General features: G+C 42.7%; 1 protein-coding gene across 1 annotated transcript in view; it reads left to right on the forward strand.

Moving 5' to 3' along the window:
* The first annotated feature begins 3,005 nt into the window (after positions 1-3,005).
* Positions 3,006-22,358, forward strand: part of arglu1a (arginine and glutamate rich 1a) — an 81,929-nt gene continuing 62,576 nt past the window's right edge. The window contains exon 1 of the transcript XR_011980060.1: positions 3,006-3,150. The gene's annotated coding sequence lies outside the window, so the exon portion shown is untranslated. The remainder of the gene's footprint in view (positions 3,151-22,358) is intronic.

Raw genomic sequence — 22,358 nt, forward strand, 5'->3', positions numbered from 1 at the left:
TGGTCACCATGGCTCTCAAGTAAATGTCAGCATATCTACGGCGATATGTCACTGGACTGAGACATTTGGAAGATGTTGAATTTTGGTTATCTGATGGCAGAAATTTGAAACCATGTCACATCCAGTTGATGTTACGATTGACGTTAACCAGACGTTGGGTTTTACACACCATATTTCACATTAGATGTTTGGACATTAGATGTTTGGACAAGGTTGGATTTTGATCATCTACACCACAATTTAGTTTGTTAGATGTTAGAATGACACGTTAAGTGGACATTAAGATAGTTGTTGATCAGACGTTGGAATTTGATGAACCTCATAACCAAAACTCGATACTCAAAATTAATATGAACCTGTAGTGAAACGTTTGGAAGACGTTGGATTTTGGATTACTTAGTACCACAATTGTAAAGCAACAAAACATCAACCTCAGCTGTCATCACACCTCTACGTCAAATTGACGTCGCCATTAGACGTCGCCATTAGACGTTGTCCCGACATTGAATTCTGGTCACCCAACATCACATCCTACATTCCTTTAGATTTCAATGTCCGTTGACGTTGGTGGCCAGCTGGGTTCATTCACCCTGAAGCCTCCACAAGCCAGAAACATCAAATCACCTCACATCAAGACTCAACATAGCCAATCGGTTCCTTCCTGTTTGCCTCGTTCACAGCGATCAGCTCAGTGCTTTCTACTGTATGGTCCGGTCAAAGCTGAGCCTCGCTACATGTGACCAGGGCAGCGGTGCGTGGGACAGTCCAGAGGAAGGTGGAGAGGAGACTGTGTGAAACAGGTGTTCAATAGCAGGGGTATGGGAAGAGGAAAGAGAAAGTGCTTCCACACGGACTCCCCTCAGAGAGGGGCAACGGCAGCTTCATGTTCCAACACCCATCCCAGCAGGGCGGTCAGGAAAAGAGAGGTCAGCAAGTGGCATGGGCCCACCGTGGGGGCGCTGTATGGTGTTTGATCCCACCTGACTGTAGGCTGTACATTCTGGGGGCTGGGGAGGATATTTCCCTCATGTTTTTTTGTAATGAACCAATCAGCAATGCTCTTCATAATAATCCGACTGCAGGAAATCAGATTTTGTCAGGAATCCGAAAAGTGAATCCGGTGCTGTCTGCTTATTTCCGGCACAGTGGCCTGTTTTCCCGCATGCGCAGACTGAGAAATCCGAGGCAGCCTCGGTTAAGAGTGTACATATACTGAGAAATCCAGCTAAAATACCGAGCTAAAATCCAGCTCTCTTTATCAGATTTCTTAAACCGCAAGAATTTGTGAGTGCATGAATACACACTCACTTGTATCTTAAAAAACAGCAACTTTACAGGAGAAAAGAACTCAATGTAAAAAGAGTTTAGTCCAAGTCATTTTGGAGCATTTTTTTCTATTGGTCCGATCTTCATGAAGTTCTGACACAATGTGAGGAACATCTGATATATTGCTTGTTTCTCCGGCACCACCGTCTTGTTCTCGCGCATTCGCAGACTGAGAAATCCGAGGCAGCCTCGGTTAAGAGTGTGCATACACTGAGAAATCCGATCACCGAGCTAAAGAAAGAGAGCTCCAGCGCTCTTTATCAGATTTCTTAATTGGATTTCTAGACCTTACTCCCATCTAAGAAACCGGAGTATGCTGTTTACATGAACACTTGAATTATCAGATAACTGCAGAAATCTGATTATTGCTGGATTTCTGAGTGCATGTCTACACACATCTCTAAAGAAACAGCAGCTTTACAGGAGAAAGGAAAAACCTTAAGTCTTAACTCGTGATGCAAGTCAATAAAAAAATATTTTAGTAATGTTTTGGAGCATTTCTATTGGTCCATTCACCATAAAATCGGTATATTGATACAAAAAACATAAATGAATAAATAAATAAATATATATTATGGCAAAAAGGTCAAAATGACAAAACCTGAGATATAAGATATCACGACAGTGACAAATTTAAATTTACAACAAATCTAAATGTTAAGCCTTCAAACTTTACATTGTACAGAAAGTAAACTGTTCATTTTGTGCATATATTCTAAAGTTCAGGAGTAATATCTATTATAAATTTGTTTCCTTGAAATTGTAAAAAAAAAAATTTAAAATCTTATTTTGTTAGTAAACCTTCTTAAAACTGAATACACTGTAAAATGCAGCTGTAAATGTAAATGTAAATTAAAATAAAATTATACTTATGTAATTAGATGTTTTTTTGTTTGTTTTTTCATAGCATGTTTTAGATTTTTTTTTTTTTTGAATCTGTGCATAGAAACCTCCAAAATATGAACAGGTTTGAATGTATATTTGGAGATATAGACTTCTTTCATCGTTTATTATGGGAAGTTTAGTTGAAACAGTGTGTGAAACTACCTCCACCATGTTTACAGACTGTACTTTAGTCTGACTAACTCTCACTGTGAGTGGTTTACTTGCTTTAAAACTGTGCTTTAATATAGTTCTAATATATAGAAGTAAATTCTGATATTATTATTTACAGCATTTCATAAAACATCTACGATGAAAATAGTTATGGTTATGATACATCAGTAGTTCATTTTTAATACATTTTTCATTTCAATCAGTTCATTTTTAATTAGTTTAAATATGACTTTGAAAAAATGTAATATACACAGTACTCTGTGAAACTACCTCCACCATGTTTAGAATTAGTCTTCAGCGTTCATTTTGCCATGGTTTGATTGCGACCAGCCCTCCTCTAAGCAGCAGTTGTTGGGTGGGGGACGACTTGAGTGATCGGATTGTCAGATTGCGCTAACGTTCAAAGGTCAAGTGATTTAGACCGTCTTGGATAAGAACTGAATTCCTCACAAAGGTGGCGACAACCTTTTCAGGTACAAAGAGACAAACAGCCTCACCAGGTGTGTTATGTGTGTGTGTGTGGAGGAGGGTCTGTGGGGGTGGAGAACATGATGACCCCACCTGTAGAGCACCTAAGGCCATGAGCAGTTTGGCCCTCCAGCTTTACTGTTCCGTAGGTCAAGCTTTGAAGGAAAAGCAGCACACTGACTAACCGGCTAACAGCAGTATCAGTTACACAGCTGCAGAGCGAGCGTTCCCCTTCACTCCGCCTCAGACGGCAGCGTCCAAACCTCCTCCTCACAGAGACGCCATCGACCAACAACACCAGTAAATAACTAACAGTGTTTATTATTATTATTATTATTACTATTACTATTATTATTATTATTATTATTATTTTCAGCACAGCAGACCCCCTCCTGCTACTTTACTTCAACTTATTTGTTTATTATTAATAAATCTTGTTACATCATATTTTCATATTTTCATTTAATTGTAAAATATTAAATGTAGGTTTCAATTATTTTATGGCATACACACAAAAAAGGTATTTTTGGAAAATAAAGTATAAAGTATTTATTTTAGAACAAAGTTTTAAGACCATAAATTCCACTCTTTAATAATACATTTCACTTCTTTTTTTTTTTTTTTTACAATTTCAGATTTTTGTAATTAATGTTTTTTAAAACATCATTTTGATCATTTTATTAGAACATTGTTCTGTTAATTTTATTAGAAATCTATTTGAATAATTGTACTAGGACATTTCTGACAGATTTATTAGAACTGTATTCTGATTATTTTATTAGAATGTCATGTTAATGTTATTAGAGCTTTATTACTGAACATTTTATCAAAACTTTATTCTGATCATTAGAACTTCATTCTACTTTTATTAGAACTGTTTTCTGATCATTTTGTCAGAACTTAATTCTGATCATTTGAATAGAACTTTATTTCTGATCATTTTTTCTTAATTTCATTTTGATCATTTTATTAAAATCATATTTTTAATCATTTTATTAAAACCTAGAATTAGAATTAAAATTCAATAAGAATTTCAATTTGAATGTTAGTTTTGTCAGAACCAGTCGGTCAGTCAGTTGTATTTGTACTGTGTGTACTCGGCTGTAGAAGGAGCAGAGGCTTCTTTCTACTTTAGAACCGAATCAGTGTGTTTGTGTGTGTGTGTGTGTGTGTGTGTGTTTGTGTGTTGGATTTACGAGCTGCTCAGGGTGTGTAAGACCAGTAAAACCGTACTGTTACTGTTAAAGAGATCACACCTTTCACACAGTTTTATGAGAGGGTCCTGTGAGGGTATTCAGACAGAGCATAGATAGACCTACTCTCTCTCTCTCTCTCTCTCTCTCTCTAATGTGTAACTACAGGCTGCTGAGGGTTTGGTATGTATAAGTGTGTATGCACGCAAGCTTTCTTTTTAACACACAGACACACACACTCCCACACACTCCCTCTGATAGCATTGTCTTTGATATCTCAGGTTAAGTATTATCCCCTGAATCTCAGCATGTATTTATCTGACCATATTGACCATCTATTGACCGTCTTTTTCCTCCGTCTCCAGACCGGGGGCTCGGCTGCATTGTACAGCTCGTCTATTGTCTTGGACACACTCAGGGGACAGTGATAACACATCGCACCAGATCTGGAAGGAATTGCTATAGAAAGTCTCAGTTAAAGCCAAAGCTGAGTGATGCACTGTGTTTAGACTAGCTCACCTTCACCGGCCTCTATTGTCTCACAGCCAGCCTCGTCCGTACTGTGTGTCTGAGTGTTTCTCTTGAAGCTCATTGAAACGAGTGGAGATTCTGTCCGAAGTGCCCCTGTGAACTTTCAGTCTGGCTCACGTTTGCATTTAAAGGAGGTAGTTTATCATGATTTGAATGAAAAGAAAAGGCCTTGTTGAAATTCGGACGTGTTTTTGTGGGTTCTCGATATTTTTACGAATACAGAAAAAAGAGTTACCTGAATTATTAGATTATTAACTGTTATTTTGTCATTCAGTTTAAATAAAGACATCCAATAAATGTAGTTAATATTTACTATTCAGTAAGTAATGATTTATTAACAAACTCTTACCGAAAAATCGTACTGGGAGGCGGGGATCCCGTTCAGACTTCAGGCTTTATTTCAGATGTTAAGGTTCTGCAAGCTCATCTTCATTCTGAATGTGAAGGTTCTGCAAGTACGTCTTTAGTCTGAATGTGAAGGTTCTGCAAGTTCGTCTTTAGTCTGAATGTGACGGTTCTGCAAGTACGTCTTCATTCTGAATGTAAAGGTTCTGCAAGTACATCCTTATTCTGAATGTGAAGGTTCTGCAAGTACGTCTTCATTCTGAATGTGACGGTTCTGCAAGTACGTCTTCATTCTGAATGTGACGGTTCTGCAAGTACGTCTGTAGTCTGAATGTAAAGGTTCTGCAAGTACGTCTTCAGTCTGAATGTGAAGGTTCTACAAGCTCGTCTTCAGTCTGAATGTGAAGGTTCTGCAAGTTCATCTTTATTCTGAATGTGAAGGTTCTGCAAGTGCGTCTTTGTTCTGAATGGGAAGGTTCTGCAAGTGCGTCTTCATTCTGAATGTGAAGGTTCTGCAAGTACATCCTTATTCTGAATGTGAAGGTTCTGCAAGTGCATCTTCATTCTGAATGTGAAGGTTCTGCAAATACGTCTTCATTCTGAATGTAAAGGTTCTGCAAGTTCATCTTTATTCTGAATGTAAAGGTTCTGCAAGTACGTCTTCATTCTGAATGTGAAGGTTCTACAGGTGCGTCTTCAGTCTGAATGTGAAGGTTCTAGAAGTGCCTCCTCCACTGACCCACAGCTGCCATTAGGAAGCATGGTGCCAATAGGTTCATTTTCCTCTGCTCCAGAGAGTACTATTCTATTGGCAGTACTTCTCTACAGGACCTAGATAAGCTGTGTGTGTGTGTGTGTGTGTGTGTGTGTGTGCATTTGCTAATCTATATCAGCAATGGGTGCAACATAATGTAGCTAAATGCATTCAATAAATGGGGTGTCCACAAACTTTTGGACATATAGTGAGATATATGTATGATGTCTGAACTCAGCCGAACTGAAGTGAACGGTCACGTCTGGTCAGACAAATATTTACACTGTGTGTGTGTGTGTGTGTGTGTGTGTGTGTGTGTGTGCTGCAGGTTTGTTTGTTGTTCTCGGCTGGTCCTCGGTGGAGCCCCGCATTAAGGGCCCTTCACAAGGGAACCGGATAGAGTGTGAAATGCTTCTGAGTTACGGCAGAAACACACACACACACACACACACATACACACACTTAACACAGTCTGCATTAAACACATTCCTTTCCCTTATCAGCAGTGTGTGTGTGTGGGTGTGTGTGTGAGAGAGAGAGAAAACATAATGAATATATGCATGTATATTGTGTAGGTGTGTGTGTGTATGTGTGTGTTTACCTCTGTGCCTCTGTAGTAGAGGAAGCTATGCTTTGCGTTAAGGTCAGCTGAGACATTGTGTGTGTGTATGTGTGTGTGTGTGTGTGTGTGTGTGTGTGTGTGTGTGTGTGTGTGTGTGGGAGAGAGAGACTCTGCAAGAAAGTGAAATGAAGGTCAGCCATGAGAACCAAACTCACCAAACACTTTATCACAGAACCTCAAGACATCCTACACGCCACAGGAACGGCCATTTGTGTGTGTGTGTGTGTGTGTGTGTGTGTGTGTGTGTGTGTGTTGGACAGAAAGGGAGAAAGAAAGAATGTTTTTATCTCGATTTACAGAGCAGACAGTGAGAAAGTAGCTGTGTTGTGTAACATTGTGTGTATGTGTGTGTGTGTGTGTGTGTGTGTGTGTGTGTGTGTGTGTACTGAGAGGGGTTTTGTTTGCCCACTGAAAACCCCAGGAGCCCGTGTGAGCTTCTTATCTGAAATGGTAGGATTGCCTTTCACACCTGGCGACTCAGTGTGTGTGGGTGTGTGTCTCTATGTGTGTGTCTGTGTCTGTGTGTGTGTGTGTTTGTGTCTTTGACAACAGTGTCTTTCCCTTCAAGTGATACCTCTCATCAGGTGTGTGTGTGTGTGTGTTTGTTTTTGTACATTTCCAAGACCTTTAAACCATTAGGTGCTGTTTTTAAAGGACTGGGATTAGGATTAGGATTAAGGTTAGGTTTGAGGATTAGACTTGACCGTGGTTGCCTCCTTGGCTCAGGTGTGTTTTGAGCTTCACCTCTTCCATTGAAGCTGGAGCTCAGCGCACTCTCAGGTGGAGCTGATCTGCACATCAGAGGCTTTTCCACAAATTGGTGGAGCTCCATTTCCCAGCTCGGCCTACCTGCAGACACATCAGCAAATACTGAGAAATTCCCGAATCCATGTTAGCTTTCGCTGCAGTGCGTGGATGCTGACGTTTTTTTAACAATATATATATATATATATATATATATATATATATATATATATATATATATATATATATATATCTCGGTCTCTCAGCTCAGTCATGATAAAAAAATCCACTTTTTGACGTAGAATGAAGCTGGCAGTTGGTCTTTACGTTGCTTTAGAAGATCGTGATGAACGGGCAGATAGAAATGCTCCGGAATGACTCGGCCTAAAATCTGTTTCCGTTGACTTCCATTGTTCCAAAGTTAAGGAGGTTTCTTCCTGCTCCTGGAAAGTTGCTGTTTTGAAGATACAAGGCTTTGATCTGATAGCTACAATATGTAAATCACATCTGAGGCATGTTGATACTATCACATGTGGGCATTTTAAACCTCATCTAATCTCCAAAATGGCAATTTTACAGCAGAATGAGAAAACATACATTTTAATGGAAGATGAAACAGATTTTACTTTAGATTTTATTTTATAGATTTAGATATATGGTCTTTCTGGAGGATTTCAATTGGTCCATTTATCATGACATATCAAATCTAATAAAAATACATTATGAAGATTTATGGATGTTTTTGCACTATAGTGATGATGATCACTATAGTGATGATGAAACAGAAAAAATGAAGAAGTTTTTGTGCAATAGTAGCAACATAACGTATATTATCATTATTATATTATGATTATTATGAATAAAATATATAATATACATGATCAAAGTCTTTAAAAAACTTCAAACTATTGATATTTATTTTCTAAATATAATTTAAAAAAACATATTTAACGTAATGTACATTATTTTTGTAATTTTTAAATATGTAGTAGTATAGTTTTATATATGGTAGTACAGTGTATAGTAGTAGTATAGTAGTGTATATATATATATATATATATATATATATATATATATATTATATTATTAACTAAATTAACAGTAGTGATGCTTTACACTGTGCAGAAGTGTGTCTCTGTAGATGATGTGTACATATGTCATTATTGACCACAGTGTCTCTCCTATAGTGATAGCTCATTAAGTGTGTGTGTGTGTGTGTGTGTGTGTGTGTGATTGCCAACCCCTTTGGTGATAATCACACACTATAAACCACATTAGACCGTCGCCTCCCTCGTTCTTAAGAAAAGAAAAGGGAAAAAAAACCTGCCGTTACTCTCCCTTCATCCTTACACCTCTCCCTGATCGTCCTCTTCCCAACAATGAAGACTGGAATGCTGCTCTGCCAGCAGGAACGGGTTTGGAATGTGTGTGTGTGTGTGTGTGTGGATGGATGAAGAGAAAGGAGCTGAAAGTGCGGAATCCTGTCTTTCTGCTCTCTCTCCCACCCGGCTGGGGCCCGAATGAAGGTGGGAGTGAGAGAGCAAGGCAAGGAGACAGAGCAGACTGCGCTTGTCCCAGCGTGAGAAACACACTGCTTCACTAATCACAGGAATGACAGGAATGACCCGAGAGCCGCTCAGAGAGGGAAAACATAAAAACTACTGCTCTGTAACTTTTTAATACAGCGTAAGAACACCTCAGACTCCAAACTCAAACAGATACACAGACAGACAGACAGATAAAAATATAGACAGATAGATAGATAGATAGATAGACAGACAGACAGATAGAGATAGGCAGACAGACAGACAAACAGACAGGTGTATATAGATAGATAGATAGACCTATAGGTAGACATATAGACAGACAGATAGATAAAAAGATAGATAGATAGACAGACAGACAGCCAGACAGACAGGTATATATAGATAGATAGACCTATAGGTAGATATATAGACAGACAGATAGATAAAAAGATAGATAGATAGATAGATAGATAGACAGACAGACAGACAGACAGGTATATATAGATAGATAGACCTATAGGTAGATATATAGACAGACAGATAGATAAAAAGATAGATAGATAGATAGATAGATAGACCTATAGGTAGACATATAGACAGACAGATAGATAAATAGATAGATAGACAGACAGACAGACAGACAGGTATATATAGATAGATAGACCTATAGGTAGATATATAGACAGACAGATAGATAAAAAGATAGATAGATAGATAGATAGACAGAGAGAGAGAGACAGGTAGATAAGGTAGATAGACAGACAGACAGGTATATATAGATAGATAGACCTATAGACAGACAGACAGACAAACAGATTAGATAGATAGATAGATAGATAGATAGATAGATATATAGATAGATAGACCTATAGGTAGACATACAGACAGACAGATAGATATAAAGATAGGTAGATAGGAAGACAGACAGATAGATAGACACCTTTAGATAGATAGACCTATAGGTAGACATCTAGGCACACAGATAGGCCTACACATATAGATACATAGACAGACAGAACGAGACAAATAGATATATAAATAGAGACACCTATAGATAGATAGGCAGACAGACACACAGACAGACAGTAGCCTAACGATAGATAGAGAGATAGATAGACAGGTAAACAGACAGACAGATGGATATATAGATTGATACTATACAAACAATCTCCCAAATAGCTGCTTTTCAAACCTGGATTTTGGAAAGATCAGGGCTGAAAGTCGCTCACCCTGTCAGCAGATACACCCACAGAGCAAGCTGGTGATTGTGTCGGCCCTGTGCGCTGTTACAGTCACTTACCCCCTCAGAGTGTTGAGCTAACGTCAGATGAACAGGTGTGAAGATGGAGCAAAGCAGGATTATGTTATTTTTATTATGTTTATCATCTTCTGCGCTGTCTGTCTTTTAGTCTCGCTGCTTCACCTCTGGCTGGGTTGTTTGCTGTCGAGTTGTTGATCAAAGGAGACGGCTCTTCTCTTCTCTGTTTCCTTCATGTCAGCGTGTTCATGTGTGTGGGTGTTACGTCTGTCTGTCTGTCTGTCTGTCTCAGGCCTTTTTTGTGTGAACAGCAAAAATAAGAGACACTGAATCTCTGAATTTCTTAGACAGTCTTAAAGCCACAACATCTGATTCACTGTGCTGTGTAGACATGTCAAATCAGATCTATGTGGTCCTAGATCAGATAAATGTGAACGGTCAGATCGGATTTCATGCATCTTAAAGCTTAGTGCTGATGGTGATGGATCCCAGGACCTTGTCAATAACGGCACAATGCCGGCAGCAGGCAAGGTAGCGACGCTAAATCAACGATATTAATGAAAACCCTGCAATAGCGATGCTGAGGAAGGCCAACAGCTAGTGTGGTAGTGATGCAAACACTGTGATAGCTATGAAATCACCATGGTAGCGATGCTGAACGAGGCCGGCAGCTGGGGTGGTAGCGATGCTCAGGGCTACCGGACCGACAGCACTGCTAACGCTGCAGCACCAATGCTGGGCGAGGCTGTAGGCTGGCGTGGTAGGCCGACAGCACTGCTAATGTTGTGGTGCTAACAATGCTAACATTGCAGTAGGGATGCTGAGAAAGGTTGACAGCCGGCGTGGTAGCGATGCAAACACTGTGATAGCGCTGAAATCACCATGGTAGCGATGCTGGGCGAGGCCGGTGGCCGGCGTGGTAGCGATGCTCATGGCTAGAGCATCGACAGCACTGCTGATGTTGTGGCAGTTCTGCTAATGCTGGGCAAGGCCGGTGGCCGGCGTGGTAGGCCGACAGCACTGCTAATGTTGTGGTAATGATGCTAACACTGCAGTACCGATGCTGGGCAAAGGCTGACGCACTGCTAATGCTGTGGTAGCGATGTTGAGTCGACATGCTATCACTATCACTATGGACACACACATTACTGCCACAGTACTTCTTCACTCCACTTCCCTTTCCAATAGTACGTCAAGCAGAGAGACCCAACCTCAGCTTAGCTAAGATTACAGCTCCTCTCAGCAGCACAGATACTTCTTAGCGTTGTTTTATTAGGTGCAAAGTCATGGCCTTGAGTCCTGACGCTTTTAAAACAATGAAAAACACAGTCCACAGTTTTGACCCTTAGGCCGACTGTATAATGACCGATGGGGTATATGTTGAGGACCATGGTCTCCATACTGACTTCAGTCTTCAGTAGTATCTAAGCTCAGCGGTATCCTTTGGATCTTAGCTGATACAAACTAGCTAACGGTGTTTCCTGGGTAAACAGTGAAGCTCTTCTGTCAGTCGCTCTGGAGAAGACCTTTAATGTGAATGTAAATAAAGAGCAGTAAATTCATTTAGTGACTCAAAGAGCACAAGAGAGAAATGTTAATGTGATGTCAGTCATGATAATAAAAAAAAACCCTTGGGGGTAAAATGTAAGTGTGTGTGAGTGTGTGTGTGTGTGTGGGGGGGTGACCATTTTATCTCTGTGGGGTGCAGTGAGGGAGGGTGGGTTCTTCTAACAAAAACATTGGGTTCATGTGGTCAGTTTGAGTAAACTGACCCACCTGCCCTAAACTGCCTTGGGTGTGAATGTGTTTGTGCAAGAGAGATAAAAAGGAGGGCGAGAGATCTAATGTCTCTAACATTAGAATAACTGAGCTTTTTTTAACCATAACATTTTATTCGTTGTATTTCGAGAACCTGACGTTTCTCCAGAAGCTCTTTAGATCTTTGCTGAAGGAACACATGACAAAAAAACTGTGTTAATAAAAATAAGCCCAAAGGAAGATTAATCTGGCAACCCATATGTATTTTTATCAGAATATCTTGGTGCTCTTGGGGGCCCCCTGGTGGCCACGTAATTCGAGACCTAATGTCCACGGTTCGAGTGTGAAATAGGCTGTATAACCGCTTGTTGTGATGTCATCTCTCTAACCTTTCAGTTGTCTGGGTCAAAACACCTTTGGCCACCTTTGGGCCAAAATGCTGCAAAGCGCCAGTAATGCTCTCTTATATGTTCGAACCCAAAATGCTTACTCATTATGGACCGTTCCCAAAATTCCAATATTAAAACATGCATTCCCGATAAATATTTATAACAGCACTTTAAACAATGAACAAATAGCCACTTATCTGCTCTTCTGTCTGGACGGCAGCTGGACTTTCGCTCCAAGCAAGACTGTTTAACTCTAAACACTCCAACCACGTCTTATTTTTCCTGATGCTCCACGAATTGTTTCATTCCCCCCCGCCGCTAGCTATTCACCCAATTTTCCGAGATGGTGATTAATGCAGCAGGGCCTTCCACCACTATCGGTAGCGACAATCAGCCAGAGCAAAGTTTAGAGTGGAAAAGAAAGGCAGCTGTAAACAGCGGTCAGTTTTTATGAGCCTGGTCTATTTACACTTCATATAAATATGTATCATGACCTTGGCAGAAAATCGAGATTGAAATGAACGCAGAACAAGGCCGTATTGTGGAGCAAATTCCAGCCCCTGTGGAAGCAGAGTCTGACCTCTCGACTGGACTGTGGTCAGGTGCAGGCTTTACTGTGGTCGTAGTTTACGATAGAAAAGCCTGTTGCCAAATATGACAAAAGTATTGGGACATTTATTGTTTCTTCTGAAATCAAGGGTATTAAAAAGAGTGTATCCTGCTTTTTAAGAGCAACTGTCTCTACTGTCCAGGGAAGGAGGCTTTCTACTAGATTTTGGAGGAGCATTGCTGTGAGTGTTTGATTGCATTCAGCGTTACACAAGAGCGTTAGTGAGGTCAAGATGTTGGATGATCAACATCCCACCTCATCAACCCCAACCCCTCTTACTCATCCCATCCAAAACTACTGGATGGAGCACCACCATCCATCATTCCAGAGGACACAGTTAGTCCTACTGCTCCACAGCTCAATGCTGGGGGGCGTTACACCCCTTTAGCCCACACCTAGCATTAGGCAGCATGGTGCCAATAGGTTCCACATGTTTATCTGCTCCAGAGAGTCCTGCTCTATTGGCAGGGACTAGACTAGCTACATCTGTGTGTGCATTTGCACATCTGTATCAGCAATGGGTGCAACTAAGAGTAGCTGAATGCATTCAATAGAGGGGGTGTCCACAAACATTTGGACTGTATTGTGCCTCATTCAATAAGTCTGAATGGGTGGGGTTGAACTGCTGTAGGCTGAACGAGGGGATATGGTGAGAGGTAAATGTGCATAGACTACCGGAACAGCCAAGGCAACGTCGCTTTTCAGTGATAGGGGCTCTTTAAAATCAGACAAATCATGTAGAAGGAGAGGGAGGGAGAGCGAGAGAGAGGGAGAGAGAGAGAGAGAGAGAGAGAGAGAGAGCAATGTTTTCACTGGGGTCCTAAACGTGAGAACAATAACAGAGCGAGAGTGTAATAACAGGAGACAGGAGGCCCTTCAGATAGAGCCCCACTTCATCATGCTGGACAAACAAAACTTGGAGCTAATGAGCTTTCCCTCTCTCCCCCGCTCTCTCTCTCTCTCTCTCTCTCTCTGTCCAAATGTTTGTGGACACCCCTTCTAATGAATGCACTCAGCTACTTTAAATTGCACCCATTGCTGACACAGATATGCAAACACACACACACACACACACACACACACATTTTGTCTAGTCCCTGTAGAGACGTATTGCCAATAGAATAGGACTCTCTGGAGCAAATAAACATGAACCTATTGGCACTATGCTGCCTAATAGCCTAATGCCAGCCGTGGGCTAGAGGGGGTCTAAAGCCCTCCCCCAGCATTGAGCTGTGGAGCAGTGGAACTAACTGTGTTCTTTGGAATGATGGATGGTGCTCCATCCAATACTTTTGGATGGGATGAGTTGGGGAGTCGGGGTTGATGAGGTGGGGAGGTGATCATCCATCATCCTGACCTCACTAACGCCCTTGTCTCTGAATGCAATCAAATCCTCACAGCAATGCGCCTCCAAAATCTAGTATGCTGTTCCTTGAGGTTTTTCAGATTGGAACTGTGGTCTAACCTCTAAAGCGCTTAACTTTCAAGGAACCTATTTCTTTTAAAGGTTCCTTAAAGCACCCTAAGAGGTTCCTCCAAAAGTTCCTCAAGGATCTAATACTTTTAACAGTGTAGAAAGCCTTACTTGGACAGTAGAGACAGTTTCTCCCACTAAAGCAGTATAAACTCCCTTTTAGGGAAACAATGGAATGAGCAGGTGTCCCAATACTTTTGTCCATTAAGTGCCATAACCCTGATCATGCTTTTCATGTGTTTTCCAACTGGTTTCACAGTTTGTGTTCCTGTTTAACTATATTTCATGACTTTAAGGCCCTTAAGGCCCCTGCTGAAAAATCCAGCTCAAGGCCAGCTGGTCTTCGATGGTCATGGTGGTTTAATAAAGCTGGTCGTCCAGATGAAAACACCCAGCTTGACCAGTTAGCTCTCAATCAGCATAGCATATGTTTTGATGGACAAATGAGCTTGATGGACTACCTGGTTCCCCAAGCTGACTGTCAAGCTGATCATACTGGTTGACCAGTTGGTCACACTGGTTAACAAACTTGGTCATTCTGGCGAATTGGCCGACCAGCGTGGTCATGCTGCTCACCCACCTTACCCAGTTATACTGCTTGGCCAGCTTGATCATGCTGGTGGACCAGCATGGTTATACTCCAGGACAACCGTCTTGCTCATGCTGGTTCACCAGCCTGGTCCGATTGGGTTTGCTGGTTGACCCGCTGAACCTTTAGACTCAAATGTTTGTCAGATATCGGAACTGGGAATGACGTCAGACTTTACCACAACTGGTGTGATGGTCCTTTACTGGTGGTCCTTTTATGGCGAATCTAACCAACATGTCCCACTTTTTATGTCCCAGACTAGCATTGTTAGCATTGTCTTAAGTTAGCATTGTGTTAGCGATACCAGTTATGTACATCTCGTCCACAGATCAGTTGGACAGTACTGTGTGTGAGGACTGATTTAATGAGACACACAGTCAAGTCTATTGACCTCACCTCACATGTGATTAGCATCATGCTAATACTCTTTTATTACATGCTACCTACCTTAGCCTTAGCGTAGCTCCAATGCAAAACCAAAGAAGCCAGACTTCAGACACCGAACATAGTAGGGTTTGGGGGAAGGGGGTGGTGATGCTTGAGAGGGAAAACAATGGGAAAGAAAAGAGAGATGAAGGGATGAACGGGCACAGGAGGGGAGGAAAGACAAGGGCTTTGTAGGAAGTGAGGATTGTTCTCTGATAATAATGGGGTTCAAAATGGGGCGCTAACATAACCGGGGATTGGGATGCAGGCGAAAGTTGCCAGACAATGGATGGAAACTGGGTTGCACAAAGGCGCAGACTGCAAGAGGTGAAGTAAAAAAGTGGAGATATGATGATGAGGAGGACGTGGAGAGAGGGAGGTTGGAGGAGAAAAGTGAGGACGAGAGAAAAGAAAGGAGACAAAGGGAAGAAGGGAAAAAGAAAGGGTTGGACGAAAGGGTCGGCTGATCCTGGATTAGGCCTCGTCATCCCCATTAGGAGAGAAAGCGGAGAACGAAAAAAGGAAGGGATAAGCAGAGGCGGGAAGAAAATAGTGGACAGTGTGTGTATGTGTGTGTGTGTGTGTGTGTGTGTGTATGTGTGTGTGTGTGTGTGTGTGTGTGTGTGTGAATTTCATTTTAGGGTGGGCCTGGTTGCAAGTTGGCTACTAGCTAGAAAGCACTGTGTATCAGAGAGACCACTATACTGACCTAAAGACGAGGGGAGATTCTGTGTTCAGCAGCCAATCAATGAACCTGTTTTGCTCACCCACTGGTCTTGGTCTCATCCTAGTCTCGCACACTCTTCGTCTTGGTCTTGTCTTAGTTTCACCCAGTCCTGGCCTGGTCTTGTCTCAGTCTTGCCCACTCCTCGCCTGGGTCTTGTCTTTGGCATGCTCATTTCTGGTCTTGGTCTTGTCTTAGTCTCACCAACTTGGACCTTGTGTCCGTCTTGTCGACTCCTGTTGTTGGTTTTGTCTCCGTCTTGCCCACTCCTAGTCTTGGTCCTGTCTCTGGTTGCTCAATTCCGGTCTTGGTCTTGTCTTAATTTCACCCACTCTTGGCCTGGTTTTGTCTTTGTCTCACCCACTCCACTCCTCGCCTTGGTCTTGTCTCTGGCATGCTCATTTCTGGTCTTGGTCTTGTCTCAGTCTCACCCAGTCCTCGTCTTGGTCTTGTCTCAGTTTTGCCCACTCCTCATCTTGGTCTTGTCTCTGGCATGCTCATTTCTGGTCTTGGTATAGTCTCACCAAACTCCTAGTTTGGACCATGTCTCCGTCTGGCCAATTCCTGTTGTTGGTTTTGTCTCTGGCTTGCTCGTTTCTGGTCTTGCTCTTGTCTCAGTCTTGCACATTCCTCGTCTTGTCTCTGGCTTGTTCAATTCTGGTTTTGGTCTTGTCTTAGTTTCACCCACTCCTGGCCTGGTTTTGTCTCAGCCAAGCACACCCCTCATCTTGCTCTTGTCTTTGGGATGCTCATTTCTAGTCTTGGTCCTGTCTCAGTCTTGTCCACTCTTGGTTTGGATCTTGTCTCCATCTTGCCCACTCCTGTTGTTAGTTTTGTCTCTGGCTTGCTCATTTCTGGTCTTGGTCTTGTGACCGTCTGACCCACTCCTCGTCTTGGTCTTGTCTCTGACTTGCTCAGTCCTGGTCCTGGTCTTGGTCTTGTCTTAGTCTCGCCCTCTCAGTTCTGCACACTTAGAGAGGAACCCTAACCCTAATTCTGGCTACCACTGCGCTGTGGGATGGCGGGATAGTCCGGAGAGAGCGATGCCAATTATGCTCTCTGGAACTCCCAGTCCAGGATGGTTGTGGAATCACCTGGGATCGAATCTGTGATCTTCCAGTATAGAACCAACATTTACACAACTGGGCCACTCGGGAACCTCCTCTAATGGTCTACAACACCATTAACAACTACTAACTAGCCCACCCATGCTTATCGGCCCAGTTACTATAACAGCTGACAATAGCAAACAATAGCAGCTACGTCCCTGATGTGTGTGTGTGTGATCTTTTGTTTGTATGAATTGAGCTGTATGAATGTGTGTGTATGCGATTATGAGTGTTTATAAGTGTGACTGTGAGTGTGTGTGTGTGCAGTTTTGTGAGTGTACGCGTGCATTCAAGTGTTTGAGTGTTTATTTGAGTTGTAGAAATGTGTGTGTGTGTGTGTGTGTGTGTGTGTGTACGCATCAGTGTGTTTTTGCATGTGCGTTCATGTGTGTTTGCTTCAGTTGGGGGTGTGTGCACTCGAGTGAAAGCTGACAGTAGCAACATTGAGGTTCTGACCTATAGCAAGATAACGAGTTAAGCAGATAACACACACACACACACACTCAGACACATGCACACACACACACACACAGATAACATCACTGGATGGGATTAAGCACAATGAGGGCAGATTTAGGGGTTAGAACAAGGGTCGAGGGGCATTATGGGAAGGAGGGGTGTTATCTTTGTGTGTGAATGTGTGTGTGTGTGTGTGTGTGCGCGTTGTTATCACTGGACGGAAATAGTCACATTTTGCACTTTTGTTCTGACTGTCGACTTCAGGGTCACAAGCACTCAGTATTTTAAATGTGCACTATTTGGACAAAAGTATTGGGACACCTGCTCTCATTAACTGTTTCTTACAAAATCAAGGGTATTAAAAAAGAGCTGATCATGCTTTTGTTGGAGTAACTGTTTCTACTGTCCAGGGAAGAGGACCATAGCTTTATACCCCTCTAGCCCACGCCTGGCATTAGGAGTCATGGTGCGAGTAGGCTCATGTTTAGCTGCTCCAGAGGGTCCTATTCTATTGGCAGTACTTCTGTAAGGGGAGTAGACAAGCTGTGTGAGTGCATTTACACATCTGTGTCAGCAATGGGTGCAACTTAAAGTAGCTGAATGCATTCCTTAGAAGGGTGTCCACAAATATTTGGACACATATTGTATCACTCCCACAGTGTCTCTGACTATCAAACACAGTTACTGTGACACTAAAGCGAAGCGGAGTAGAGTAAGGGAGTAAAGTGTGGAGCCACATTCAGACCCTCAGAGCGTCCTGGATCTTCTGGCACGTCAGGATCTGCTAATGACGCGGGCTTTAGAGAAAGACCTTCAGTAAACAATTTGTTTATTTCTATATTTATCTGATTCAAACAGCAAAACAGCTGAGCAGGACGTCAAGACAGTCAGCAGCATGAAAGGCTCCCCAGGCCCTGGGAACAGGAGTGTGTGTGTGTGTGTGTGTGTGTGTGTGTGTGTGTGTGTGTGTGCTTTCTCTTTGTGCTTTTGTCCCAGTCTGTGGAGAGTTACAGAGACAGATCCTTCACTGATAAGAGGAGCCACTGCAGGAAACAACACAATACCAGGAGACTGAGAGAGAGAGAGAGAGAGAGAGAGAGAGAGAGAGAGTGAAGAGAGAGAGAGAGTGAGAGAGGGAGATTGAAGGGAGAGTGAGAATGTAGAGATATAGAAGGGAGAGAGAGAGAGAGAGTGAAAGAGATTGAAGGGAGAGAGAGAGAGAGAGAGAGATTAAAGGGAAAAAGAGAGAGAGAGAGTGAGAGAGAGAGAGACAGAGAAAGAGATTGAAGGAAGAAAGAGAGAGAGAGAGTGAGAGAGAGATAGATTGAAGGGTGAGAGAGAGAGAGAGAGAGAGAGAGAGAGAGATTAAAGGGAAGAAGAGAGAAAGAGTGATTGAAGGGAGAGGGAGAGAGAGAGAGAGAGAGAGAGAGTGAGAGAGAGTGTGAGAGAGATGAAGGGAGAGTGAGAATGTACAGATAAAGAAGGGAGAGAGAGAGAGCAGGGAGAGTGATTGATGGGAGAGAGAGAAATTCAACATTTAATTAGCACTGAATAAATATGTTATTAGATACTGAATAATCAGTAGTTACTGAATAATCAGTAGTTACTGAATAATCAGTAGGTACTACATTTGTAGATACTGAATAACTACTACTTATTGAATACTTTATAGTTCTGGACATTTTGTAGCTACTACATAGGTAGGTAGTAGTTACAGAACAATTACTGCTTATTAAATAATTGGTAAATACTGAGTAAGTGGCAAATACTGAATATGTTGTAGGTACTAAACTGGGAAATACTGAATAACTACTGCGTATTAAATACTTAGTAGGTACCTGATAAAATAGTAGCTACTGAATTAGGAACTGCTGAATAATTGCTACTTATTTAATAATTTGGTAAGTACTGAGTAAGTAGCAGGTACTAACTACTACTTATTGAATAATTAGTAGGTACAACATTAGTAGATACTGAATAACAACTACTTCTTGAGTACTTTGTAGTCCTGAAAAATGCATAGCTACTACATAGGTAGGTAGTAGGTACTGAATAATAACTGCTTAGTAAGTGGCAAGTACTGAATATTTTGTAGCTACTAAATTAGTTGGTACTAAATAATTACTACTTATTAAATACTTAGTAGTACTGAATAATAGGTAGGTCCTAAACAGTTGTTACTTATTGAATAGTTAGTAGGTACTATATAATATGAATAATATGTAGCTACTTATTGAAGTACTAAATTAGTTAGATTAGATACTTCTTCTTGAATAAGTAGTAGGTACTCAAATAGTAGTTACTGAGTAATTACGACCTATTGAATTAATAATGGCTACTGAATAATAAGTATGTACTGGGGTCAAAGTGGTGAAACACAACAATCGCTCCAAACGCATAGTTGTAGTTTCAGAAACGGGCCCTGAGGGTTCTGTAGCTCTAAACATAAAGCCTGAACCTCAGCCCTAATCCTGACCCTGTCTGTCGCCCCTCAGTGTTGATAATGATAAAGTTTCCCAAATAGTTTGGGGGGGGGGAAGGGGGGAGGGCACCTGTAGGTTAGCTATTAGGGGACCAGAGCCCGGAAAACCCGGAATGCTCCACTTTCGCACAACGTGCGAAAGCAAGCCAACAGTTTCTGTAGGGTCAGGAGAGCCCGGGTGGGAAAGAACATCCAGGAGAGATCACGACACCTCAGAGAAAGATACACGTTGTTTTGCAGCTTCATTCAGTCTCTAATATGACACCCCCTCCACACACACACACACACAACCCCCACCCCTGGATCCGGTGGTCCCGACAGAATCGGCCAAAAAACTCCTGAACGTTTCAGCGCAGTCTGAACTAATGAGGAGCGCATTTAAATCCCAAAGGCCAGCGGGCCGAGGAGAGGGAGAAAGGAGGGAGTGAAAGACAGAAAGAGAGGGAAGTCCCGGGGTGAGGAGAGAAGAGAGAGGGGCCGCCCCCCTGCAGCTACAGCCATTCTACCACACTCCACTCTCTCTACCTCCCTCTCTCTCTCTCCTTTTCTCTTTCTCGTCCCTATTGAGGCCTCTAGCCCTCACCGTCTCTCAATCAGATCTTTTCTCTCTCTCTACATCTCTCTCTCTCTCTTCTCTGTTCAGAAGACTAAGCTGAGAAATGTGCTCATTAGAGAGAAAGGGCGAGGGCGGAAAGGGAGAGAGAGAGAGAGAGAGAGAGAGAGAGAGAAAGTGGTCCCCCCTTGTATCTAAGATCTTCTAAATATTACATCTGAGATACTAATGTATGTAATAAAAAGACACACCTGGACAACTGGACAACAGAGTCAGAGTCAGACTAAGAGGCAGAACCAATCAGAATCTCCATATCAGCTGGGGGTGGGACAACAGAGAGACTCACGCTCAGAGGTAAAGCCAATCAGAATTAAAAATTTTTTTTTGAAGGATGGACAATAGACAGTCTAACTCCGCATTCGAACCAACAATCAGAGTCTCCATTGCAGCAGGGGGCGCTACAACAGAGAGTCCAACTCAGAGGCGCAACCAATCAGAATCTTCATTTCAGCCGGGGGCGGGACAAAAGAGCAACTCCGTGGAAGTGGCAACTAGTCAGCATCTTCTAAGGTAAAATAACAGTGGACTAAGGCGCAGATGATCGCTGGTTCGAATCCCAATCGGCCTTGCTCTCTCCAGGATGGGTAGATGGCGCTCTCTCCCCGCATCACTTTGTTGCGATGCTGGGCGTCGCTGGCGTCGCTGGTGTCTGCGGGCTGGTGCGTTGGAGCCGGGTATGCGGCGCTTCCCTCCAGGTGCGTTGGTCGCCTGGCGATGTTGAACCGGCAGCAGTTCGAAACGTGTGCATGCATCGGAGGGGGCGTGTGCTAGTTCGCTTTTACTGGCTTTTTACTGGAGATTATGCAGGGGTTGGGTAATTGACCGTCCGAATTGGGGAGAAATGGGTGAAAATTTGATCAAATTTATTAAAATAAATAAATAAATAAACTTCTAAAACGACATCTGAGCATTTCTTACCTCGACCACAGTCACACACTGACTATTTATAAATCAAACCACGGCTTAAACACTCCTTAAGGTGCTTTTTCCTAGACATAAGTCATGACTTGACACACACACACACACACACACACACAGACATAACGTCTGTCTCACCTCTAAACGTGTGTCCAACCACAAGTGTGATCAAGTTTCACTCTTAGTCCCGGAGCGCTTTAGGAGCCTCTTTGAACGAGAGAAGAAAGAAAAGCTCTTCTGCCAAAGGGTCTCTCACCCACTCTCTCTCTCTCTCTCCCTCTCTCTCTTTCTTTTCCTTCCCCGGCTGTTTTCAAACACTCGCCAGCGAGGGAGCAAGTGTTAACGCATCTGAAACCAGCCGCTGTCAAAGGTTAACACACACACATACACACACATATATACACACATACACACCTGAAGGGAAAGCTTTTAGCGCAGGTAACAGGCCCCTTTCCCAGGAGGCCGCAGCGCCTCCTCAAAGCCTCAGTTTTAGCGTTGTTGTGACAGCGGCGGACAAAGAGGCCGCCTGGCGTTCAGCCGACGAAGGACGAGACACATAGGGATGCGTTTCAGAGGACAGAAGGACGGAGATGGAGAGGAAGATTTTCCTGCTAACGATGCCGTGCCTCTTCCATAGGCAGCAGGGAGAGGTCAGCAGAGGTCAAGGCGGTTCGGTTTAGGATGACTCGTTAACTCATTCGCCGCTCAGCGTCATGCTGCTTTCCTATGTAGTGGACTGACTGAGGGACGACCTGAAGGTTTATCGGTGGCCTGATAAACCTTTGGAGGTGCAGTGTAGGCCTCACACCCCTGACATAGAAATGCACTGGTAGAAGACTCTGAAGACATGAGGCCATTAGTGTGATGGAACCATCGTTAACAATCAGAGCTGCTGATGGTCTTTGGGGTTAGGCCCCGTCATCAGCCCAGGTCTTGCACCATCAGGACTCTCGCAGATCCTGCTGAACTTTGAGGGCATCCCCT

This window comes from Salminus brasiliensis, chromosome 8 (assembly GCF_030463535.1).
Source record: "Salminus brasiliensis chromosome 8, fSalBra1.hap2, whole genome shotgun sequence".
Lineage (NCBI taxonomy): Eukaryota > Metazoa > Chordata > Actinopteri > Characiformes > Bryconidae > Salminus > Salminus brasiliensis.